We start from the raw sequence: 27,581 nt of genomic DNA, 5'->3' as shown, positions 1-27,581 counted from the left end.
TGAAAATCTTAATATGAAATTAATCTTGGCTCCCAAATTCAGCAAAACCAGTGCTAGTTAAAGCAGCAGCAACAGGTAAAGGAGAACTACCAATATAGAAATTACACCAAAGATTATTAAATAACACAAAGATAGAAAATCAGTGAAAGCTACTGCTTGGGGTTTAGGCATGTAGCACCTGACAATCACCATAAGCCTCAAAGCAACTTTGTAAAGTTAAAGTGACAAAGCTAAAGAAAACGAGAGAGGGATTTATATCAGATATGGAGAAATCACTAATCATGTGGACTGAGGACCAAATACAAAAGGAAATCCTTCTCAGCAGAGTGTGACTACTAAATCATGAAACTTATTTAAGATGCTAAAACAAAACAAAGAACCAGACTAAAAATACAAGGGGGTACTCCTCCACCCCACCCCCCAAAAAAACTAGACAAGTACACATAGTACACATTTTTCCTGTCAGGCAAGCATCGAGCAACTCACTCTGTTAGTGTACCGAAATGCATCGCCTGGGAAGGCTCTCTCTGGACACAGTGAATTTTTTTTTTGGTAAAAGCGGCTTTGCTTGAACTTCGTTTGGTCACTGCAAAATTGGCCGATTTAGGGGTTTCTAAGAAATTTGTGCCTGGTTCTGGCTGACCAGGAAAAAGATCATCTAGTGGAGACGCCGTGCTTTGAAAACAGCTCCAAAGTGACCCAGACTTTTCCCCAAGGTCATTACTAGTGATGAGACTTGGTGCTATTCTTATGACCTTGAAAGCAAACATCTATCAAGCCAGTGTTAGACGCCATCATCATCTCGTCTGAGAAAAGCTCATCCAGTGATGTGAGAAGGATAGTTAATTTGGAGTTCCTTCCACCAGGGCAGATTGTTAATCAAGCATTCTATTTAGAGGTTCTGAAAAAATCACATAACAGTATGCAACTAAAAAAGGCCAGGTTTGTGGCTGATGTGGAACTGGTTTTGCTACCATGACAACATACCTGCTCATGTAGCCATATCAGTGAGTCATCTTTTGGCAAAAAACAGCATGCCTCTCTTGCCCCAAGCACCTTACTCACCTGACCTCACTCTGTGCAACTTCTGTTGATTTCCTTGAATGAAGAAGGACATGAAAGAACAGCAATTTGACCACACAGAAGAGATGAAGAAAAAAACGAGCTTGGTGCGGCTGTTGGCCATCCAAACGGATGAGTTTGAAAAATGTTTCCAAGACTGGAATCACACAGCCATCCAAACGAGTTTGAAAAATGTTTCAAGAATGGAATCGCAATTTTGACAGACGTATTAAGTGTAACGGAGAGTGCTTAGAAGGTGATATTTTCTAAAATAATTTAAATGCATACCTTTGGGAGGAACAAATTCCAGTTTGGGGGGAGGGGGGCTACTCCCTCCTATGTAGTTCACCCAGTGTCCAAATCACATAAGTCTTCGGTGCTGTGGTTAAACACTTCGTTGCTTACTGAAAGGCTGGCAACTCAAACCCATCAGGAGCTCCTCAGGAGAGAGGTGAGCAAGTATCTTCTGTAAAGACTTATAGACTCAGAAACCCCGGGAGCAGTTCTACTCTGTCCTGGAGGGTCGTTCTGAGTTGGAATTGGCCCCAGGGCAATGTCGCCTTTTCCCTTTTTATCATGGAAGTTAACAATCCATGTATATATATATATATATATATATATATATATATATATATATATATATATTTGAACCCAGGATTCATTCATATCATTCTCCAACCTACTTACTATCATTTTTTTCTTAATCATTTTTTATTAAAGTAACCCACTCAAATTGCTTGAAAGTTCTAATAGCACTGCCAGGCTTGAAATGACAAACAGTAGTACCTTGTCTCACCTCTCCATTCCCCCTCATACCTACTTCCCAGAAACAAAAACTGCTTTTACAGTTTTTGTTTGTTAGTTTTTCAAATAGTTTTACTGGCATATACTTCACATGTCGTGGAATTTAGTAGTTCAATCATATTAAGATTTGTGCAACCATCACCTCAAGCAATTTCAGAATATTTTCTTCTCATATTCATTATTGTTATCACCCCATTTCTCCCCACCACCATTTTCTCCTGCCATAGCCCTAAGCAATTATAAATCCTGTTAATGTCTCTACAGATGCATGTATTCTGGATTTCATATACAGAACACCATAGAAAACACAGACATGAAGCAAGCAAATAAACAATGGTGACTAGACAAAACATGGAAAAGCCTCAATCAAAGAGAGTATTTTATAGCTTGTTCTTCTGAAATATGCCATGATATTTTCAATCCCACCGAGAGACAGGAGATGGAGAGCCAGGTCGACTGAGGGAAAAGAGGTCTGCAGGCCAGAAGCAATGGGAGCAGCCGGATGTCTGGAGGGACGGTTTCAGAGGTTTAAGACAATTTAATTCTTAAGCCTGCAAGCATCTGACACCTTTTCTGAAGTCAGCAAACCCAAGACCCTTTTTGCTGACCCCACTGCATGCTTACTCCCTGTCCATGAAACTGCAAGACCCAGCCACGGAGAGAACTTGACCATGTTTATGGCTGAACCTGAGAAATAAGACCAGACCCAAGACTGGTTCATTCATAACCTGAAGACACAGAAAGACCAGTGTCCCACACCTGATAAAAGTCCCTAGACAGAGTTCATTCAGTGGCAAGTGACCCTCGTCTCCCCCTGCTGAGTCAGGTGCTTTTCTGGCCTTTCCAAATAAGCTTTCTGCCTGCTTGCTCTCTGGTGGTTCGTGAGTCCATTCGTTGATTCTTGAGACCAAGAGCCCTTGGACACATCAGAGCAGCTGTGGCAGCTTCATATTCATGCGAACGTTGGATAGTGAATAAAGAAGATTGCAGAATATCTGATGCATGTGAATTATGGTGCTGGCAAAGAATAGCACCGTGAACTGCCAGAAGAACAAATTTTGTTTTAGAAGTACAGCCAGAATGCTCCTTAGCTGCAAGGATGGTTTAAGACTCAGTCTCACTTATTTGGGGCAGGTTATCAGGAGAGACTAGTCCCTGAGAAAGGACCTTATGCTAAGTAAAGTAGGGGGTCAGCAAAAAAGAGGGAGACTCTCACCCAGACAGCTTAACACCGTGGCAGCAACCACGGTGAGAATGGTGCGGGACCCGGCGATGTTTCCCCTCTTCTACACAGGGTTGCTATGAATTGTAACCTTACTAACAACAGTGTCATTCCTAAGTAGCACATAGATAAGGGTGCTTCAAAAAGGGAATGAACATTTCCCATGAACTTTCTGAAGACCCGAAAGTACCTTGAATTTCATATTTTAATAATTAATACAATTATGGATAGCTCATCTTATATTGGATTTATCCTTTCTGTTCTCTTAACATAGTGATGCCAATATTTTGCCCCTTTTTGCTGCAGTTGGATATGGTACAAGCCAAAGCGCAACTCCCTGCCATGGAGTTAAATCTGAGTCGTAGCGACGCTATACAAGAAAGAGCAGAATTGCCTCTCTAGGTTTCTGAGACTGTCAATCTCTCCGGAATTAGTAAACCTCATCTCTCTCCTGAGGAGCAACGGATGGTTTCCAACTACTGATCCTGCAGCTAGCAGTCAAATGAGTAACCCACTCTGCCATCAGGGATCCTGGATATGGCCAGGGGCTAATGTTTAGTCTGTATAGTCTAGTAAACAGTCCCAATTGTAACTGTGATGCTTTGAAAACAGGTCTAGCTGTTGCTCAAACCGCTCTCTCTTGCTCTCCTGGAAGCAGTGTCTACAGTTGCACCCTAACCCGGCAAACAAAGGGTTAAAATGTGGCCCAGCAGGGAGTGTCCAGGGTTTGCTCTTACTCTGTAGCAGACGGAAGCTCTGTCTAGTCAGAGGCTGAACTATCAGTTGTTAAAATATTTTAAATACCATCCGTAGGTGTGGCCATGTGAGCAAATTCTTAGAATATGAGTAAATGTGAGGTAGACTTTGAAACGTTGCTTCTCCATGCTTTGCCCCCTTCTGTGAGACGTGAGGCTGTAACCATCTTGTGACCAAGTTGTGACTAAATAGATGAGAGCGCTACCTAAGAGGATGGCAGAGGACAAGAGAACAATACAAAAGGCATCCAAAACCTGCATGGCTTCATGGAGCAGAGGCAACATTGATCTGAAGTATGTGCTTTGAACTCTCTGTCATGGGTGATGAAAATCAGTTCATTCTGTTCTTTATGTCACGGCACGGTGGAGTAGCTATTACAGCAGTTACACTATTAACAAGTACACAAATGAGTTACATTATGAACTATGGAGATTATCATCTTTGGAGCCAATTTTGCTCTTGTGTTTCTTTCTTTTTATACTTTTTAATCTTTCCAGCATTTATAATTGCCTCGTTTTTCACTTGTTAGGTTTCCTGAATCAATAATTTTAAAAACTGTGGTACATACTTACAATGGCGTATCACGCATCCCTAAAAAACACATGAAGCACATCACTGCATGGGAAGACCTGGAGAAAATCATGCTAAGCAAAGTAAGCCAGGCACAAAAGGACAAGTACAACATGAGTCCCCTGAGGTAAGTTTAAAAAAATCCCAAAAGGGCATATGGAAGGAGCTACTGGATACATATGTCCCTGGGGTGAGGTCCAGGTAATATGGCAGGTGCCAGACTAAACTCAGGGATACATATGGTAGCCCACTAAAGAGGAGTGGCGGGGGAAGACATAGGTAGCCGGGGGAACAGGGCACTGACCCACCCAATGGGAGGGTCTTGTTTATATCTGCACAGGGTAAAAAGGACCAGACTTCACACTGGTGTTGCAAGACATGAATGCAACACATGGACATGAAGCCGGGAACCAATAGAGAGGCCTGAGGGGCCAGCCCTATAACCAACTAAGTGGACAGCAACCCCCTGAAGAATTCACTTCAGAGGACAGCAATGAAGCTACAGCTCAAGGAGAGGGGCTTGTTTGATCAGAGCACACAGGACCAACGAGGAGGAAAGGGAAAAAGAGTAAAGCACATCCCGGCCCACCAAGTCCTGAGGACGATATTTCTGCTTAGAGCAGCCAATGCACAGAGAGGACCATAGGGCCGGCCCCACTACAAGACACTGCATTCCTTGCTGACCCATGGCATCATGGGGGACAACACTGGTGACACACAGCGGGAATTGTGCCCACCCTGAGCCCACCACGCTGAAGTCAGACACCGGGTGCATGCAACAGAGCAGCAAGGGGAGCAGAGCAATGAAATCCCCTGGGGAATACCAAAAATAGACTGTGGCATCCCATCAGATTATACTGGAGAAAACTCATAGGGGACAACAAACAGACCATGAACTATTTATAGGGCTTTTTGTTTGTTTGTTGTTTGGTTGGTTTTGTCTTCTTGTTGTTGCCTTTTTGTTGTAGTTGTTGTAGCTATTGTTTTATTTTCTATTGTTGCTTCATTGTGCTAGGTCGTGTATCAGTGCATATTGTTGTCGTGGCATGTTTACCTGGAAGGGATAGGCATGATGGACAAGCCAGAAGAGAGAACAGGATGATAGTTCCAGGGGGACATGAAAGAGGGGAAGGCAGGGGAAAAGAAGTGGGTGTTAACAAACCCAGGGACAAGGGAACAAGTGACCAAAAATCGATGATGAGGAGGGTGTAGGAGGTATGGCAGGGCTGGATCAAGGACAATGTAGCTGAGAGGAATTCCTGAAACTCAAATGAAGGCTGAACATGATAGTGGGACAAGAGGAAAGTAAAAAATAAATAGAGTAAAGAACTAGGAGGCAAAGGGCATTTCTAGAGATCTAAATAAAAGCATATACATATGTAAATATATTTATATATGACAAGGGGAAAATAGATCTAAGTACCTATATTTATAGGTTTAGTATTGAGGAAACAGATGGACAGCAGGCCCCTACTCAAGTACTTTCTCAACACAAGAACACTTTGGCTAACCTTCCTGGCATGATTGCTGAAGTGAAAATAGATGCATAAGCAAATGTGGTAAAGAAATCTGATGGTGCCCGGCTATCAAAAGATATATAGTGTCTGGGGACTCAAAGGCTTCAAAATTAACAGGTAGGCACCTAGCTGAGAAACAACAAAGCCCACATGGAAGAAGCACATCAGCCGGTATGATCACGAGGTGTCGAAGGGATTAGTTATCAGGCATCAAAGAACAAAAGAATCATATCATTGTGAATGAGAGGGAGTGCAGAGTGGGGACCCAAAGCCCATCTGTAAGCAACTGGACATCCTCTTACAGAGGGGCCACGGGGAGGAGACGGGCCAAATAGGGTGCAGGGTAGCAACATACAACTTGCCTCTAATTCTTAAATGTTTCCTCCCCATCCCCAGTATCTTGATCCCAATTCTACCTTAAAAATCTGGCTAAACCAGAGGATGTACATTGGTACAGATAGGAACTGGAAACACAGGGAATCCAAGACAGATTAACCCCTCAGGGCCAGTGGTAAGAATGGTGATACTAGGAGGGTGGAGAGAAGGTGAGGGAGAAGAGGGGAACAGATTACAAGGATCTACATATAACCTCCTCCCTGGGGAACGGACAGCAAGAAGTGGGTGAAGGCGGACATCAGATAGTGTAAGATATGACAAAAGAATATTAATTTATAAATTATGAAGGGTTCATGAGGGAGGGGGAGTGGGGAGGGACGGGAAAATGAGGAGCTGATATCAAGGGCTCAAGTAGAAAGCAAATGTTTTGAGAATGGTGAGGGCAACAAATGTAAAAATGTGCTTGACACACAATGGATGGATGTCTGGATTGTGATAAGAGTTGTATGCGCCCCCAATAAATGATTTATATACATATATATCAGCTTATCTCTCCATTTGGTTTTTCACACTGCAGCTCCTTCCTGAAGTCCCCAGCCTCCTATTCAGATCTGGACTAGCTTCCTTTGCGACCTGCTGTCCCATTGACATCTTGGAATTGCTATTTACTGGTATCATTGAGCCTTCTTCTGCCTCTCTCCTGTATTAGATTTCCTGTTTTCCAAGTCCTATATATTAATCTTTCTTAGTTTATGCTAACCTTTAGATAAAACATTACTTAGTAGCTTCCTGTAAAATAATACACAGAAAATATCTTTGGGGACCTTTAATATATTAAAAATATCTTTATTCAACCATTCATTTGATAATTAACACTTGACATTCTAGATAAAAATAATTGTCCTCATAATTCTAAAGGGAGTAAAAATACATTGTTCTTTGGACTCCAGTGTTGCAATTACGAAATCTTGTGTCATTACAATTCCCAGACTTTTGGCACATGACTTGTGGTTTTTTGTCTATTTGTTTACTGTCTGACAGTATTTAGGATAGTCCCATTTTCCTCAGTGCTTTATTTACAGGGATATGTCTTTTATAATTTTTTTCATGTTTTGTTTCTCGCCATCTTACTGGAAACTTGTTGGACTCTTTAATCTAGGAATGTAGTCTTCTAGTTCAAACCCACCCACAAACAACTCAACAGACAGGCCTGGTTACAGCCTTGAAAACCCTACCGAGCTTAACTCCTCTGTACACATGTGGTCAGTCATGATAAGATGAAATCAACAGATTTGAGAAATTTCGCACGTTACTTCTTTGGCAAATTCAACTCTTCCTCTTTTCTCTGTAGTCTTCTTTTGGAACTCTTACTTGTATGATTTTATACCTATTGAAGCAATCATCTAATATTATGTCTTCTCTCATTTTCCAACTTTTGTTTTTTAATTTTTACTCTGTGAGACAGCCTTGTCTCTTCTGGTCCTTCCAATGAATCTTGTTTTTGTTTTGCGATTTTTGTTTTTTAATTTCTAAGATCATTTCTTACTTTTTAAGTACTTTTATAGGACCTATTCTTGTTTGATGGATACAATGTCTTCTCATCTCTTTACATATTAATTTCAGGTGGATTTAAAAAATTAATGTCATTGTGAGCTCTTACAGATATTATAACAATTCAAAATTCAATTAAATCAAGCATAATTATACATTTGCTGCCACCATCATTTTCAAAACATTTTCTTTCATCTTGAACTCTTTGATATCAGCTCCCCTTTAGCCCCTCCCTCCCCCACCTCACTCACCTCCACAGGAACCCCATTGTTACATTATATATAATACACACACATATACACTTACCTCACACCATCCAATGTATCCCTTCACCTACAATTCTGCTGTTCGGTCCCCTCAAGTGGAGTCATACAGTCATCCTTGCTATCGGTTCCCCCTTTCCCTGCTTCCCACTTCGCTGAGACTAAACACAGCAATTTAGCCGTTTCTACAAGCACCACCTAATGATGTTGGTTACACTGTTAGAACTGTGCCACCATTCTCGCGCTCCTGTTCTGAGTCCTTCCTCCTCCACTGACGTACATTCACTGCTCCCTAAGGTTCCTGTTTCATATCCCAAGTTGCTGTTATCAATTTATATACTCTTAATGCTCAGACTTTTTTTTTACTAGTAGCTATTATTTGGTTTTAAGATGATTTCCAGAGATTTTTCCCCCTCTTTTTGGATTTATGGTTTTAAAATGAAGTCTGGACAATAGCTTCAGGAGCTCATACAACCATTATGGCTACAGGAAGACTAGAGTTCATGAGATTCTGAACTCTCCTCTTTTCAACAGAATTCTTCTATAGAATCTGTGATGAAAACGTTCAGTGATGGAAGCTGGGTACCATCCAATTCGCCAAGTCTCTAGCAAAGAAAGCAGCCATTTACGGAGGTCAGAAGACACATCTTCCATCCTCTCCTTCTATGCCTGGTTCTCCACCTACTACAGACCACAGGTTGTGCCTTGGATGGCTGCGTACACATTTAAGATATCAGGTACTGCACAACCTACTAGGTGGTAGGAAAAAAGTACTACACATGCTATTTGGCCAATTAACCAGGGGTGTCCCTTGTAATCATGATTCTAAACCTCCAAATCAAGAAAATAAACCTGTGAAGTTTTGGGATATAAACCAGCAGACTTAGCAGTGACTCTCCCCTCCCACCCACCGCTGTTTTCAATATATCTGTCACACAACTTGTTCCAACTCAACTTTTTATAGCTGTACAACGTACCGACAACTACAATAATCAGCTGTTGCAGCCCTACCCTTAATTCAAGCGGTATTTCTGTCACAGTCAATGGCCCTTCTTCCTCCTTCCCAACCATTGCAACCCTGACAAACTTTGCTTTCTATGCACTTGCCTTTTCTTTTCTTTTTATAATGAGGGCATACAATATTTGTCTCGTACTGATTGACTGGTTTTATTCAGCATAATGTCTTTCTGCTCCATCTATATTCATATTGTAGCATGTTTCAAAACTTGATTTCTCCTACTAAGTACTCCCTTCTTGTACACACCACCTTTTGCTTTTCCATTCTTCTGTTGATGGGCATTTAAGCTGCTTCCACTTTCTGGTTATTGTGCATAGTGCTGAAATAAACAGTTGTGAAAGTCTCTGTTTTCAAGTCTTTGGGTCATATGCCCAAGAGTAAAATTGCCAGATCAAAAGTAGTTAGTTTGAGGATGTAAGTGCACCTGACCTTTCAGTCACCTCATATGGATGTAAAAGTTGGACACTGAAGAAGGAAGACCAAAGAAGAATCGATGCATTTTAATTATGGTTTGACAAAGAATATTGAAAGTACTATGGTTTTCTAAGAAAGCAAACAGATCTGCCTTGAAAGTACAGCCAGAATGCTCATTAGAGGCAAGGATTTCATCTCATCCCTTGGACATGCTATCAGGAGAGACCAGTCCCTGGAAAAGGACATCACGCTCAGTAAAATAGAAGGGCAACAAAAAGAGGAAGATCCTTGACAAGATGGATTGGCACTGTGGCTGCAACAATGACCTGGAACTTAAGAACAATTGTGAGGATGGCACTGGATCGGGCAGTGTTTGCTGCGGTCCTGCCTGCGGTCACTAGCAGTCAGAACTGCCTTGAGGGCAGCTAACAACATGGTGGTTTTACATGTCGTTTGGTGAGGACCTGCCACACTGGTCTCCACACCAGCAGTGTCATCTTAGATTCCTACCAACGGTGTGAGCAAGGGTTTCATTGTCCCCACATCCTCACCAACATTTGCTATTTTCTTTTTTAATCTCTGCCATCCTAGTGGGAGTGAAATCATATCTGAGTAAAATCCTAATGTTGCACCTGTGATCCAATTCCACCTCAAGAAATATTTACCTTGCTAATATTTTTAATTGCCTTGTATTATGCCTTATGAGTTCATTAAAAAGAAAATTCAGGTCATTCTATTTCTCGAGCTTGGTCACAGTTAAATGGATATCCACTTTATAATATTCACTTTATAATAAGTCATTAATCTGTATGTTTACATTTCAAAAGTCTTCTCTATGTGCTACATTGTATAATAGTATTTGTTTTTTTCTTTTAAAGAAAGATAACTAGATTTGAAGTGGAGTGAATTATTTAATATGAGTCTTCTACCCATATTCTCTGCCAACTTGCAGCAGACGACAGTTTTCCTGGTTCTAGGTAAGAAGGTGAAGTAAGAAATTAGTAGGATAAAATGGTTAAACTTTGAGTGACTTCTAACAGAGGTCACTTTAATTGCTACCCTTCCGGTTATAAAAGGAGCCTTCTCAGAAGCAGGAAGTGTGGATTTCCCACCAGCAAAAGAGAAAAACACTTGGACCTTGAAGTCCCTGTTCACTGAGCGTCCTTGATCCAGGAGACAACTTTAACCCCAGAGAAGCAGCGGAGGAGTCTCAGCAGCAGAACTAAGAGCCAGAGCAGAGAGAGAATGGGGGGTTTCACAGCCCCCACAGCAAGGAAAGCTGTTTTCAGCCAAGAGGCTGACTTGTGGAGTGGGATTTCTCCAGGTACTTAATTGTTTGATGACCCCCGGAGCTAGAGCTGAGTACTTTCAAGCTGAGACTTATGGCAGGGTAGCATACCAACCTGGGCACTTATTGTCACCTTAAAAGAGCTTTGTAACATTGCATGAGCAGAGCAAAGCTCAGTGGGCCATGTGGCAGAGAGGCCTCTCTGTGGGCATGGCTCAAAAGAAGCTGTCCTGTCTGAACAATGGTATCTTGAGGATTTGTAACTTGCTAACTTCCTTAATGAGTCACGTGGTCATGAGTTCTGTCTGTGTGGCCACTGCAACCAATTGCTGAACCCAGCAGGAAAGTAGAGGGTGCCGTGGGATAGACAGTTCTCAGAATGGGTGGGATGAGACATGTCTAATCTCAGTCTCACAGCAATCAGCCTTGGCTGATGCTGATATGGAGCTTGCTCTTCCTTTCCCTGGTGTGGCTACAGGATGTCAAGTGTGGTTTTGTCTCATTCTTTTCTACCAGATGAAAAAGTAGAAATCATTACATTCGTCATAAAACACACTGCCTTGGCCAGGATTACACATCGATTTGGATAAAGAGAAGGAACACAACTTACCTGAGGGTTTATACCATTGTTCTCCTAAATGTCAATGCCCACTCCTGTTTCATGTAAAGCACTTTGTTTAAAAGAAAAGGCTGTCTTTAACTTCCAATTTACCTTGAATCCTATATTATAAAAGTGATATCTTACATTTGCAAAACAACACTTATTTTCAAAGAGCTTTCACATCAAACACCTAGGAGAGAGAGAACAGATGTCACATTCTCCCATGTGATAGATGAGAAAACTGAGACACTTAGCTAAATAATAAGGTCGTGTAAGGAGTGATAGAATCTAGAGAAATCCCAAGTACCCTCAATCTAATTAAGAGTTTCCTAAAACATTTTATGAAGAGAAAAACTTTTCACTTTTCCACAGCTCCAAGTTCAAAAACAGAATCTCATAGCTGGTAGTCTCATCAGTCTTGACATTAGTGAGTTTCCTGAAATTCCCAGTGATAAAGCCCGAGACTCACCTGCTATGCATGTGACATTGATTAAGGTTCAGTCCATGGCCATTTCATTCCCTTCAGCAACATATCAACCGACTCAGAGTACTTCAACTCAAATGCAGACACATTATGAGTAATTGTCAAGCAAATTATAAGTAATTGACACTGATGCCAAGGAGAACACCCCTTCCCTATCCTGAAGTTTCCCTGTCTACCCCTGGCCTCTTGCTATGCCCTACACACATACTTCTCTAGATGGTTGGTGGGTGGTAACCTTAGGCCTGCTTCTCAGTTCTCAAATGGATAGTTTTTCTATCAAAGATATTCAGCATGAGGGATTAGCTCCTTCTCCCTGGACAGAGAAAGGTAGAAATCTGGGTATTTTTGTTCTGCAGCTTCAAACATCCCCCCTACAAGGGTTGTTCCAGTCTGGACTGGGGTTTAGAGGATTCACAAACCCAATTTAGATTTCATACCAAGCTATGTCTTCTGATCTAGCCTTCAATAATAATAAAACTAATATTTCATTCTCTCTCTCTCTCTAATCTGGTGGGGGGGGAGTGGTGCTTTCTGTGAGTTTCCTCATAGACAATATCACTTTCCTTTCAGACTTCAAATATAGAGCACATGCACTCTATTTCACAGCTTTCTTTGGGGGGATTTATGTGCACAAAGGCTGGTCTTCTAAAAATAGTAGGCAAGCTGTATTGGTGGGGAGGATTTCTAAGATTTCATTCAGTTTATACTTTTATTACTTCTCCTACCCTAGAGGACAATGAAGATTCAGTGATTTGGGAGTTCTTTCCAGAACCAGCTCTGTCATCATAACCTGTGGTTTGGGACAAGTCTTGATCCTTCTAGAAAGCCCTGAAAATATTTTAGCTCGTTTAGTTTATAAATGAAGGAATGACTCATATCTTTAAGGATTTTCCAACTCTATGAAGGCTTTAATAAATGTATTCCATTGTTTGTTTTTTAAACACAGTGACAATATACAGCCACTTTGTCCCTTTGGTTGCTTAAGACCAATGACCTACCTCATGCCCATGCCATTTCTCCATCCTGAAGCTCAGCCACACTTGAACTCTCATCAGCCCTCAGAACCCATTCGACATAATGATCTGATAGCCTGAAAGTTCCTCGCCCTTCCCTTCACTACCAGCCTCAGGATTTCCATCCGCAATTCCATTTCTCCCTGTTTTGTGCTTGTCGACCTAGCCACCACACATACCAGTCTCACATCACCTGCTCATTCGCCCAGTCCATCAACACTCTACTTTCACTTGCCTCCCACTCAAACCAGGATCCATATGGAGTTGGCAAATTCAGTGAGAATGACACCAGTTTTCTAGTCGCCGCAGGAAAATGCTCTAAGAGGGGGATGACTGTTCTCCCTCGAGGCTAATGCTAAGGCCTGTCATCAAACTACCAACCCCTCATTCCCTTTCACTCAGATTCGCATGCCCCACCTTTCCCCCCGCTCCTTCACCTCCCAGCTTTACTCCTGCCTCCCGATTTCCTTCCAGCAAATCAAATGCTGTGCTGTTCCCTTTTTAGCTGCAGATAACTATTCCATTTCAGATGCTGCTACAGGCCCCCCCAGCTTCCAGCTTTCTCTACACATCCGGATTTGTCCTTGGCTTTATTTATCTCCCCCTTTTCCCTCTATGTTACATCCATGGGTGATTTTTCATCTGTGTCATCGCTTCTGCTGCTGTTGTTTGCTAGCTGGTGGTGAGTTGATTGCAATTCATATGCACACGAGCAGCAGACACTGCCTAGTCCTGTGCCATGTGCACAACCCTTACTATGGCTGAGCCCGTTTTGTTGAGGATCGTCCTCATTTTCTTTATCCTGTACTAAACATGATGCCTTTCCACATGGATTAAGACTTTGACATGCCTTGTGTGTGTGTGTGTGAATCAATTTAATTAAGGAGGTATGTGTGTGTGTGTGTGTGTATGGGGACGAAGGGGCATGCAATTCAATACATAAATATATATATAAGTTTTAACATCTTTGCATAGCCTTATTTGTCAGCTGTGCATTTCTTCTTTAGAGAAGAATGTCACTTCAGATATTTGGTTCACTTTTTGAGTTGTTTCTTTTCTTATCTTAGAGTTTTTTAATTTATAACTTCTTTTATGTCTTGAGAAAAACTTGATTGTATACTATTGGCAGGTGCTTTAGTAGTTGCTCTTCCTGATCACTATTTTCCATTCCTGCCATCAACTAATTTACATGGCTGTCATCTTTGATTTCTCAGTTCTCACACCCAATTAGCCATTGAGTCCTGTTGCACCTACTTCTGCAGTGTCTCACTCGGCCTCCTGCCCCCTCCCTAATTTAAGCATCTTTGCTTCTCTTCAGGAGAGTATTTTATTTAACAGCTTCCTGACTGCGACTACTCTTGGTTCCTCTGATGCAGATCAATCTTCTTAAAACATACATCTGATCACATCATTTCTCAGTCTAAGAGATCTTTGATGGTTTCCTACTAAATAAATCCTAGTGTCGGTAATGTGATGATCAAGACACTTCACATGTCCCTACCCTTCCCATGCAGCCTTCTCTCCCACTACACTGCCTCCAGGCACCTCAGCCTAACTATGCTGCCCTCCATCCTCAAGTGAATTCCATCCTTCAGGTATTAGTGTAAACTAGACTCCACATATCTACCAGCGGAAGTCTTACCAATTCTTTAAGGCTGCATTCAGAACTCTAATTAAGGTCTTTCTCTCTCTCTTTTTTTTCATCCTGGCTAGACATAGTGTTTTTCTTCTTTGAATTCATGGAGCATTTTTCTATATTCCTCTCTGACAGAGTTCTCCACATAAAATAGCTTTTGGTTAGCTACCTTAAGCTCCCAACCTGGTTTTTAAACCTCTCAAAGAAAGGGTGTCTTTGTCTGGTTAATCCGTACACTCCTTTTGCTATTGTTGTGTGCCACTGAGTTGATTCTGACTCACAGGGACACAATGTAACTCTATAGAATTTCCTAGGCTGTAATCTTTAAGAGAGGAAATCAACAGGTCTCCCCCATCTCCCACCCCACTCCATGGATTCAAACCACTGACTTTTTGACTAGCATTTGAGTATTTTAATTATTAGGGCAGTAAGTATCCTTTATACTTCTCACAATATTTTGTATAAAGGAAAGTGAACCACAGGTTGAAACATTTAAGTTAACTCTGTAACCACGATATAGCACGTGAAGGAATAAATGGGTACTTAATATCATTAAAATTTCCAAAGTTTTAGGAAGACCTTGAAACTCATCATTTTGCAGTTCCTTTTGTTAAACCAAAGTTATATTAATGATTTTATTTAAACAAAACAGCAGGAGAAACACACATTTTCTACTGGTTCCTAAAACTAGAGTTGAATAAGATCTTAGAGACATCTAACTTTCCTGACCACATCCCAAGCACCAATTCTCCAGTTGATAAAATGGAGGTTTGGCAAGATTATACCCCTACCCCCCACCCCATGGGCATATTTCAGTGGCAATAAGGACCTATTTCAGCTGCTAACAGCAAGGTCAGCAGTTTGAAACCACCAGCAAGATCAGTGGTTCTCAACCTTCCTAATGCTGCCACCCTTTAACACAGTTCCTTGTGTTGGAGTGACCCCCCCAACCATAAAATTAGTTCTGTTGCTACTTCATCACTGTAATTTTTGTACTGTTATGAATCAGGCGGCCACTGTGAAAGGGTCATTCAACCCCTAAAGCGGTCTCCACCCACAGGTTGAGAACCACCGTGCTAGATAAAGATGGGCTTTCTATTACCATAAAGAGTTAGCATCTCGAACCCCCAGGGACAGTTCTGCCCTGTCCTATAAGATCACAGTGGCAGTGAGTTTGATTTGACTGAGTTCCCGGGACTAGGAACTCTGGTGGCTTAGTGGATTTGGGCTGCTGGCCATAAGATCAGCAGATCAACCCCACCAACAGCAAGATGAGGCTTTCTACTTTCATAAAGATTCACAGCCTCAGAAACCAAGAGGGGCCACTCCAGTCTGGCCGTTAGGGTGCCTACAAATCAGCATCAACTTGATGGCAGTAAGATGTAGCATCTGTATAGCCACAGACTAAGGGGTTTTGCTTGAATAAAATGAGGGAACACTTAAATGGCTTAAAATCAAGAAAGGTGTATGCCAGGGTTATGTCCTTTCATCATACTTATTCAATCTATATGCTGAGCAAGTAATTCAAGAAGCCAAGATAAATGAAAAAGAACACAGCCTCAAGACAGGAAATGGCTCATGAACAGATGACGCAGCCTTCCTTGCCGAACATGTCTTACAGCACTTACTGGTGAAGTTCAAAGACTACAGCCTGCAGTAGGTTTTACAACTCAATGTAAAGAAAACAAACATCCTTATAACTCAACCAATAAAAAATGTCACGATAAACCGAGGAAAACTTGAATTTGTCAAGGATTTAATTTTACTTTAATCCACAATCAATACCCATGGAAGCAGCCAACAAGAAATTAAATGATGCGTTTCATTGGGAAAAAATTCTGCAAAGTCCCTCTTTAAAGTGTTAAAGAGCAAAAATGTCACTTTGAAGACTAAAATGTGCCTGACCCAAGGTATAGTAATTTTTGTTTTTGTTTTAATTTTTTTATTATCAGGTAAAAGTTGACATTGCAGGTCTCAGTTTTACATTAAACAATTCACATATAATCTCCCCCTCCCCAGTTTTATTGGTCCATATTCCACATCATACAATTCAATTGTTCAATCACATCAAGAAAGATTGTACAGTCATTATCACAATCAATTTCAGAACACTTTCTTCCTCTGCCCCATGATTAAATCACATTTACATTAGTTGAGTAACCACATTCAGTTCTAGTGCTCCCTCCACCTCCTGCCTTCACTGATTTTTTTGAAAAATCATTTTATTAGGAGCTCATACAACTCGTATTGCAATCCATACATACATCAATTGTGTAAAGCTCATTTGTACACCTTCACTGTTTACTCCAAAATCCCCTCACCTCTCCATCTCACCCCCTCCCATACCCTACATCCCCATACAAATCTTTGCATCCACTCCTTCTGTGCTTCATAAACTGGTAATCCCAACAGAAACAATAAAGAACAAAAATTAAATGAGGTGGTAAGGATAAAACAATAATAATATAAAGATAAAAATATCAACAATGGGCAAGAAAGAAAAGACTTCCATCAATATTTAAAAACCCAGGGAAGGCGGGGAGGAAGGAGTGGTTGTTACCAAACCCAGTGATCCAAAATCCATGGTGAGGAGGGTGTAGGAGGTCTGGTAGGGCTTGATCAAAGGCAATGTAACCGAGAGGAAATACTGAAAACCAAATGAAGGCTGAACTTGAGAGTGGGACAAGAGGAAAGGAAAAGGAAATAGAGAAAAAACTAGGAGGCAACGGGCATTTGTAGAGGTCTAAATACAGGCATGTACAAATGTAAATATATTTATATATGATGGGGTATTTATAGGTTTAGTATTAAGGTAGCAGATGGACATTGGGCCTTTACTCAAGTACTCCTTTAATGCAAGAACACTTTGTTCTATTAAACTGGCATTCCATGATGCTCACCTTCCTGACAGGATCCCCAAAGACAAAGTGGATGCATAAGCAAATGAGAAGAAAGCTGATGGTGCCTGGCTATCAAACGATAGAGTGTCTGGGGTCTTAAAGGCTTGAAGATGAAAAAGGGCCATCTAGCTGGAAAGCCCACATGGAGGAGGCACACCAGCCTGTGTAATCATGAGGTGTCAATGGGATCAGGTATCAGGCATCAAAGAACAACAACAACAACAAAAAAGTACATCATTGTGAATGAGGGGGAGTGTGGATTGGGGACCCAAAGTCCATATGTAGGCAACTGGACATCCCTTTACAGAAGGGTCGCTGGTGAGAAGTCAGGGTGCAGTATAGCAACAATTAACACACAACTTTCCTCTAGTTCATTAATGCGGGTTCCTCCCCACCTACTATCATGACCCCAATTCTACCTTACAAACCCAGCTAGATTGGAGGATATATACTGGTACAGATAGGAACTGGAAACACAGGGAATCCAGGAGAGATAAACCCCTCAGGACCAATAATGAGACTAGCGATATAAGGAGGGGAAGGGAAAGGTGGAAAATAGAAAGGGGGAAAATAAATAGATAGGTAGATAAATAAATAAAAAGAAAGGGGGAACCGGTCACAAGGATCTACATATAACCCCCATCCTGGGGGACAGACAACAGAAAAGAGGATGAAGGGAGACATTGGACAGGGTAAGACATGACAAAAGAATAATAATTTTTAAATTTTTCAAGGGTTCGTGAGGGAGATGGGATAGGAAGGGTGGGGTGGAAATGAGGAGCTGATACCAAGGGCTCAAGTAGAAAGCAAATGTTTTGAGAATGATGATGGCAACAAATGTACAAATGTGCCTGACAAAATAGATGTATGTATGGATTGTGATAAGAGTTGTAAGAGCTCCCAATAAAATGATTTTTAAAAGAAAAAAAAAGCCAGGGAAGGAATTTTTTGTCATGGAACAAGCAAGAGACCCTTGCACCTAGAACAAATTCAGGTTGGGTTTAGAGGGAGGTTAACAAACCAAGGGTGTCAAGTTTGACCCAGTCTCATCAGGATGACAGTGATCTATGTTTGATAGTAAGGCTGTTCCAGACCTTTGCCTGGGGCTAAAGGAGATCTTCCAGTGGCTTAATCTGACTAGACACACTGCAGATGGGTTTTGAGTTCCCACTGTCCTCCATAGGCATCCACAATTTTAGCTCCGATACTTTTTCCTTCATATTTGAATTTTGTTATTGTCATCTTTGGATCACACAAACTGTGTACTTCTTTCAGTAAACCAGCTTGTGTGATCCAAAGGTGCCAATAACAAAGTTCAAATATGATGAAGAAAAAAGTATGTGGACTTAGTTGACTTCTTGATTAGATGGGTACTTGTTTGAACATAAGCCTTTAAGACCCCAGACGCTATTCCAATTGATAGCCAGGCAGCATCTGCTCTCTTCACCACATTTTCATGTAGCACCCTATCTATAGTGGTCATTTTGTGAAGGCAAGTATTGAGCAGGGCCATGTTATCAGAACTAATGGCTCATAGACTGGGGCTAAAGTCAAATAGGAGCCCAGAACCCATCTTCTTGTCCATAGAATACGCACGACCAAGATTTACTCTGGCAGTCTTCCTATGATAAAACTGAACCCCATGGGGCTAACGACATTAACCCCAGCAAGAAACCAACCAGGAAATAAAAAAACAATCAAAGAAACAAAGTGGGAGAAAAAAAAAAAGCTAAAGGCAGGAAAACAAAAATCCATATAAACAAAAAAGTACAGCACTGTCAATCATCCCCCTGGGGTATAAGGCGACTGCACTGATGACATCAGTTTTCCCAGTGACACAGCTCTCTGGACACTGTCAGAATGAGGAAGCCACACCAGCACAGATCCACCCTGGGCTGCCACCCATGAGTTGCTGCCCGGCACAGTGTGATCTCCCACTCTATCGAGCTCTGTGTACCCTAAGCATGGGGATTGGTGCCCGAGGGAAACTTCCTCATCAGTTCATTTCATGTGCAGTTCCCTACCCAACACATCAAAACCTGTCATGTCACTGTGAGGGGGGTATCAAGGTACCAAATGCTTGGTAATGCTGGGTCCCTTTTCACTGGACAACCCCCATAGCTGGGGTTTCATTACAAGGTCCAGCGACTGCCACTCTCTGCCTCCTCTCCCATTTGAAGACCTGAGCCCTCAGTCCAAAGGGTGTAGGCAGCTTCAGGGCAGAACTCAGTTCATTCAACTGGACCTCTCTATGAAGTCTTCTGGCGCAGCCCCTGTGTGATGTCATGCTGCCTGCGTGGTCAGCAACTGAGGTCATCATGATGTTTAGGTCATGGCGTGGTGCACCAAGGTTTGGGTAGAAATGGATGCATGGTGTGTACCTAGGATTATATAATCTGCTCCAATGTCCCTGAGGTTCCCTGTAGTTAGCACCCCTTCCTGAATGCATACATCAGGCATCCTCAAACTACGGCCTGCGGGCCACATGCGGCCCGCTGAGGACATTTATCCGGCCCACCGGGTAGTCTTGCCCCGTTTGTTTCTTAACTTCAAAATAAGATATGTGCAGTGTGTATAGGAATTTGTTCATAGTTTTTTTTTAAACTATAGTCCGGCCCTCCAACAGGTCTGAGGGACAGTGAACTGCCCCCCTGTTTAAAAACTTTGAAGATCGCTGGCATACATATTCTGATTAAACTAAGCTATTATAATGCTCTTAGTGTACCATCACTTATCCCAGTTCCTCCGTTTCCCGTATCCATACTTCTTTCTTTCCTAATCTTCTGACCTTTGACCCCTCTTGATCTTCAATGGTTGGTTATTCTAACGTGGAGGTGAGTTCTGGTCTAGCTGTGAAAGGTGAGAGCCCAAGTCAGAGGAGTACCTCTGATCTCTTTCTGACCACTAAGCCTAGTGGTCTTGTGATTTTGAGTTTTGTCCCACACTTTCCTTCCATTCTACACAGAACGTTCTAATGGCATACTTTTTAAGTAACTGGTAGTGGTATCTCGGCACCATCTAGTTCTTCCAGTTTAGGGATTATAGAGTCGTAAGCCTCTTCATCATCTCACAAGCATGTCCAAACTGGCCAATAAATAAGTAAACTTTGATAAGAATTGATGCATTTGAATTAAGATGAAAAAATATTGGCAGTACCATGGGTGGCCTGAAGAATAAACAAATCTGCCTTGGACAAAGTACAGATAGAATGTTTTGTTAGAAGAGAGGATGATGAGACTTCATCTCCCCTACTTTAGACATGTTACTAGGGGGGAACAGTCCCTGGAAAAGGACATCCTGCTTGGTACAGGCGGGAGTTGTCGAAAGAGAGGATGACCCTCCAAAAGAGGGACTGACACAGAGGCTCCAGCAATGGACTCACACATAACAGCAATTGTGGGCATGGCATTTTTCTTTTGCTGTTCATGGGGTTGGAATGTGTAGGAACTATCTCAGCAGCGCCTAACAATAAACGTCTACATGACCACCATCCAGCTATCAGTTTGTCAAGCTGTGGTGGCCTTCATGTTGCTATGAAGCTGGAAGCCATGCCCTCAGTATTTCAAATTCCAGCAGAATCACCATGGTAGCCAGGGTTTGGCAATTTCCAGACTAAGACAGGCTAGGCAGAAAAGCTTGGTGATCCACTTCTGAGAATGAGTCAACTGGACATGTCATAGTTTTCATAAGGGTCACAACAGAACACTCTGACTCCCTTGCTTTGAACATGCCAGCAGGAAGGATCAATCACCAGAGGACACACGTGGCAAAGTAGAGGGTCGAGAGGGGCACAGGACACCTGCAGTGAGATGGATTGGCTGAGTGAACTCAAGGATAGACTTGAACACTGCAGTGACTGAGAATGATGCAGCCAGGCAACAGTCTGTTCTGTTGTGCACATGGCCACTGTGAACGTTAACTCCAGACAGCAACTAACTGAACCACAGCCTACACTGAGGTCTTTGTGTACAATACTCCAGCTCACAACCATTCTTAGGGAAGGTGGTACTGGCTCCCATTTGAAAGATGAGGAAACTGATGGTCAAAAATACTGAGTAACTTGCCATGGAGCTCTTTCCTTACATTAGAAGCAGAGCTGATTTGTAGCCCCAATTCTGTCTGGCTGGCAAACCCAGGCTTTTCTTTGGGGCACTGGTAGCAGAAGCAAGAACTATCAGATGTCTGGACTCTTAGTATTTCTTCCGTGGAGATTCATGCCAACTAAGCAAGCAGGCACATTAACAAGTTGTAAGCAATTTTAGCTGAAATTTTGAAAGCATGAAAATTAAATACTCTTACAGCTTAGTGACTGTATAAGTTGTAGATTTAATTTGAAGATTAATTTCTACTTATATTTGGGCTCATTCGTCAAAAACTTTAGTCTGTGAAAGAGTTTTCCTGTTGTTCTTTTTAAATTCCTAAATATTTTTCAACATAAAGTACATTTTCCCAGTCACATTAAATAAGTATTTGTTGAATGCAGAGATGTTAAAAGCACAATGGAGTACACATAATATCGGAGAGTTGAGAAGAGGCTGACTAATGAGTAGTGGCAGAAACCATTCATTCCACACCTAGGGGAGCTCTTAATGGACTCCCAATAACTTGAGCACAAAGTGGGAGTGAATCAGGGTCAGAAAACAGAAACCAGATGCCCCCAAATCAATTCAGGCTCATGATAACCCTCTTCACCCCCATTATTCAGAGTAGAACTGTGCTGAGTTTCTACGTTTTCCTTCCAAGGTGACTCTATGTGGATTTGAATCTCCAACTTGCTTTGGTTAGCAACCAAGTGTGTTAACCAACTGCATCATCTAGGGCCTTGGTTTTAGTCCAGGCCTTCACTGTGTCTAGTTTCCTCGGCACTCTACACCCCTGCCTGCCCCCACTGGCCCTCTGCTATCACATCAATTCCCACTCACGGTGACCCTGTGCAGGGTTCTGGGGCTGTGAAATTGTCATGGGAGCAGGACAGGCGTATCTTTCTCCGGAGTCACCGCTGGTAAGTTTGAACAATATACTTTGGGGGTAGCAGCCCGATGCTTACTGATCATCTCCACGGAGGCCCCTTAGTTTCCTTGAGAAAGGGATTAATAAAAGAAATGAATTGTGCAAAGCAATTTCAAGTTTCCTTTTTTCTTCTTCTTTAGTAGTGCTTATTTATCCAGGCCTACTTCCTTTTCATATAAACTTGGTGTTTAGCTTTTCCTTTTTTTAAAAAAAAAACATTTTATTAGGGGATCATACGTTCCTTTTATCGCTAAAATTCTATCTTCTCAGAACTCACTCTTGACACTATACTTCTGAAAATGGTCACAGCTATTCTTATGGAAAGGGACTGCTAGATGCCCACTTTCCTTCAGCAGTGATTTTGAAGGACTGAAGTTCTGAAAACATTGCTAGGTGATTGCCGCTGATTGATCTGCCTCCAAAAGTTATTATTCCAAATAATATAACATGTATTAAAGAGTATTTTATAATCCTCCAAATGAAAACTGCTGTTACATCACTGACATATAACTTTAAGTGGATTCTTTATGATTACATTCAAGTAGGATGTTTAACATACAATTTGAGTAACTCCTTTTATCTACTCTTCTGGGAAATTAAGTTATTAACACTAATAATAACAACAAATCATCAGAGAAAAGCCTTCCTGGGAGATATAATTCTTATCTTCATTTAGTTAAATTAATACTTCCCTTAAGTGCTACCTACTATGAACCTTTCCAAACTGCAGCTGAATTTGAAGATGGTACCCAGGGAGTGGTGAGGGAGGAACACAGAAATGTCAGTATAAAGGTGCTTCAAAAGTTTGTGGAGAAGTGAAAACAAAAGATAATGCACAGCCATCTAAGTGAGGCGTCAACAAGTAAGAAGCACACCAGCCTGTCTGATCAAAGGATTGTAATTAAAATCCAAATCTAAAGGAGGGAATGGCATCAGAGGTCAAATTGTGAACACCTGGTTTGTAAGAGGTGATGGATGACAGAGGATGCCCAAAATCCATTTTCAAGGTCCAAACATAGATTTAGCCTCGGTGACTCCCCTACAATCATAGTTGAGGGATGTGAATAGCCCTGTTATCGGACAGAGAACATAGTAAAGTCGATTATGGCAGATGTAGTTGGGTTAAAATGTAGTATCTTATCATTTGATTTTCCTTGAGAATTGTTGTAAAGCTGTTTCAATTTTTTTTTTTTAAGTGAATGGGAAATACACATGGATTAAGCCCCTGGAGAATCCCTTCTGACCATGGACCAGGGATGTGAATAGGCTTACTAACATACAGAATGCATGTTATCCATTGGAAAATGGATTGTTGCAGATGCCGTCAGGTTAAAATTTAACACCCTATCATTTGATCTTCCCTATGATCCATTTAAATTTGTTCTAGTTTTTAATATCTTCTGCTCTCTTTTCAATTGAGTTTTTAAATCTTTTTTACTTTCTGGTTAGTTTGTTGGTTTTTACATGTTTTTCTGTATGTTTAATCCAGGATAGGTAAGTCTATAGAGACAGTAACCAGACTAATGGTCGGGGAAATGGGGAGGTAATAATGAGTAGAAGGTTGAAGAAAATGTTCTAAAACTGATTGTAGTGATGATGGTACAGCTCTTTTTAATGTGCTTGAACTATTGCATTTTATGATACATGAATTATATGCCAATAAACCATTGAAAATGGAGGGAAAAGATAATGTCATTTCCCACTAGCTTTTTGAAGCCCCGTTATATTTCAAATATGGGTGGAGACATGGTACCGTGGGAATCTGACTTGGCTGATTTCTACTTCCGTGTCTGTACTTATTCCCCAATGAATGGATATTATTTTAAATCATCTATTAATTTATAAAGTTATGCACTTCCTTGTAATGAGAGTCATGATTCCCCTCAATCCTGAACTCTTTTTAATAAGCTTTTCAATGGCTAGTTCCTCAGAAGTGGATAGCCTATTCCTTCTTCTTGCTAGTGGTCTTAATCTGTAGGCTCTATTGAAACCAATTCTCTTTGGGTGACCCTACTGGTATTTGAAAACCCTTAACATCACAGAAGCACACACGTTGACATAGAAGCACCACAATACAGCAAACTGACATGTGATAGTTATGCATAGGAAAGGTGGACACTGATGAAGAATCAGTGCATTTGAAATATGGCAAAGAATACTGAAGGGCATGGACAGTCAAAAGAACAAGCAAATCTGTCCTGGAAGAAGTACAGCTAGAATGCTCCTTAGAAGCAAGGATGGAGACTTTGTCTCATGTACTTTGGTCCTGTTATCAGGAAAGACTAGTCCCTGGTAAAGGAAGCCATGCTTGGTAAAATAGGGGGACAGAGAAAGAGGAAGAACCTTGGCAAGATCGATTGACACGGTGGCTGCAAAAATGGGCTCAGACATAAGAAGAGTTGGGAGGATGGCACAGGACCCGCTGTGCTGAACAGAGGATCTCTGTGAGTCAGAGCTCTACGGCACACAGCAACAACAATAACAAACTTCTTTAGGGAATGATGTTCAAACTCTCCTCCTACAAAGGAGGAAGAAGTCGATAAAAAGTAAGTGAAGACTGTGTCTCGCTGTGAATTTGAACTGTCACACACAGTCCTACATGAAATCTGGAAAGGGCAGAATCTACTCAATGGCAATTAAGGGGTCACAAACCATTGATCCAACTAATGATAGTGACCAACTAATGCCAGGCTCTGAATTCATCAACGTGGAGGGATTTTTTTGAAAGCCACAACCCAGTAATAATTTTAAATGTTGGCAGTTCAATCCCACCTGGAGCACCTCAGAAGTTAGGACTGTCCATCTGCTTCCAAAAGGTCCCAGCCTTGAAATGCCTTTGGGGGCAATTCTATGCTGCACACAGGGGTCACCAAGCATCTGGACAGATTCCCACACAACTAACAACAGACATGGAACTCCAACAATTCGTCAACAAAATAACCAGGTAGTCTGGTGGTGTAGTGGTTACAGTTGGGCTACTTCTGGCAAGGTCGACAGTTTGAAACCACCACCCTACTCCTTGGGAGAAAAAGGGAGCTTTCTACTCCTTTCTCCAGTGTTGGAAACTCACAGAGGCTTTTCTACCCCGACCTATAAATCGGCATCAACTAGATGGCGGTGAGTTAGGTTTTGGTTTGATGAAGCAAGTAAAATCGGGCTATGGAGGTGGGGTGAACTAGGGAGCTACTGGAGGTGATCAAGAAGGCCTTTGGCCATTTGAGCTGAGCCGTACATCATGAGCAAAATTCCCTCTCGATCTCACAGGTGTGGGGTGCAGTGCGAACGTGGCAAGTTAGTCTTTAAGACCCATCAGTGCGAAAAGGTCTGATTTCACGGTTGTTTTTTGGATTTGGCTAAAAATCATTTGAAGAGTGACTTGTTCTAAGACCTGCTGGCATTTCTTTTTAGGGGTCCTTAAGCGATGGCAATCACTGAAAGAACGTCCTGGGCACCCTGACAGCTCCCCAGACACTCCAAGTTGTGAATGAGACTAGACCCAGCCCTGTAGCGAATCAGAGCTCCTCACATTCCGTCAATGTAACCTTTCCAAGAGCGTGAAACAAGCCTTTAACAAATCTGGGGAGCCTGACACCCCTGGGGGTTATTGTGGAAGAAATGAAACAACACAACGTAAGACTCAAATGCCGCCCTTTTGCAAGAACCGCCTCCCCCTCCCCGCCCCCTGCCTCTCCGGACGTCATCCCTGCAGAAGGGCGCTCTTCCCCGGTCGGAAGCACACAGATAGGACGCGCGTGTACCCCGCATGAATCACTCTGCCTGGCCCGCGGGGCGGTGAGTCATTCACGCCCAGGAGCTCTGGCCACCGGTTCGGTACTATCCCTGCCCCGCACACTCCGCTCCGTTACTACGAAACAAATGTTTCAAAGTACAAATGCCTGGAGCCAGAAAGGTGTAGCCCCAGCCTGGGCAAGGAGAGGAGAAAAGGCGCGGGGGGCCGCTGTCCGGAGGGCTCACGGGGTGGGGACGGGACCGGTGGGAATGCCCGCCCCCCACTACGGGTCAAGGGGGGCGCCGAGGTCGCACAGGTGGGTCTCCACCCCCCTCCAACCCCCCACGCGCCTTCTTCCCTCGCCCTGACATCTTATATAATAACCTGAGCTAATCAAAAACGGAAGCGACGCGCGCTGCCGGGGCCCGTCCGCCGGCCAGGAGCAGATACTCGCACCCCGAGCCGGCGGCCCCCCGACCTCGGCGCCCCGGCGCGCGGCGCCCACCCACACTCCGGGGCTTGTGGGTGAGGGGGGAAGCGGCGCGGCGCCCGGGCTCGTCCCTCCCTGGGTGCAGGTCCCCCGTCAGGAAGCCGCGAGCGTCACCAACTGCGTCAGCTCCTTCGAACACATTTCCTGGGCTCCCTCCAGCCCGGGAGCCGGCGGCTCCGCGGCGGGGCCCGCGGCCGGGGCTGGCGGCGGGGAGCTGGCAGGCGCCCCTCGCGGGGAGGAGAAAGTTGCGCGCGGCCCTCCCGGGGCCCCACCGCGCCTCCAGCGCCGCGCCCCGCGGGCCCCGCCGCGCTCCCGGCGACGCTCCCCCGGGAGGCGCATCCCGCGAGCCCGCGCCCGGGGCAGGTTGGGCAACTTGTGTCCCCGGGGCGCCGCGCCGGCCCGGGCCCGCGTCTGGGGCTTCCCCCGCGGCCCAACGGCCAAGAGCGACGCCCGGAACTTCCCGGGGCCCCGCGGGGCGGGGACGCAGCGCGGGACTCCCGCGCGTCGCGCTTACCTCGCTCTCCAGAGGCCACGATCCGGGCGGGCCGCGCGGGGCGCGTGGTGCGCGCGCGCGTGGGGCCGGAGGTGAGGGAGCCCGCGCCGGCGGGGGGGCGGGGCGGGGGCGGGGCCGGCCCGGCCGGCGCGCGGAGAGCGGAGAGCGGAGCCCGCGGCGGCGGCGACGGCGGCGGCGGGCGCGGGGCGAGCGCGCCGAAGGGGCGGGGGAGTGGCCGCGGTTTGTTTACGCGTGCTGCCCGGCTCGGGCACAGCCCGCACTCCCTGATTGGACACAAACTGGGGCACGGCCCCTCGCCGCCGCCGCCGCCCCGCCTCCTCCGCCCGCCCGCCCGCCGCGCAGTTCCCGGAGCGCCCCGCCAGGCTCGGCCCGCGGCGCTGCCCTGGACCGACGTGGAACTCC

At 43.6% G+C, this 27,581-nt stretch overlaps 1 protein-coding gene across 2 annotated transcripts in view; it reads right to left on the bottom strand.

The window, feature by feature from the left end:
• The window catches only part of PCGF5 (polycomb group ring finger 5), a 170,115-nt gene extending 142,814 nt beyond the window's left edge, over window positions 1-27,301 (bottom strand). For both annotated transcript variants that reach the window (XM_075534581.1, XM_075534583.1), the window contains exon 1: window positions 27,180-27,301. The gene's annotated coding sequence lies outside the window, so the exon portion shown is untranslated. The remainder of the gene's footprint in view (window positions 1-27,179) is intronic.
• Window positions 27,302-27,581: the final 280 nt, after the last annotated feature.

The sequence above is a fragment of the Tenrec ecaudatus genome, chromosome 16 (genome assembly GCF_050624435.1).
Source record: "Tenrec ecaudatus isolate mTenEca1 chromosome 16, mTenEca1.hap1, whole genome shotgun sequence".
Lineage (NCBI taxonomy): Eukaryota > Metazoa > Chordata > Mammalia > Afrosoricida > Tenrecidae > Tenrec > Tenrec ecaudatus.
The sequence above is the reverse complement of the archived record's forward strand: the minus strand, read 5'-3'. Positions and strand labels throughout refer to the sequence as shown.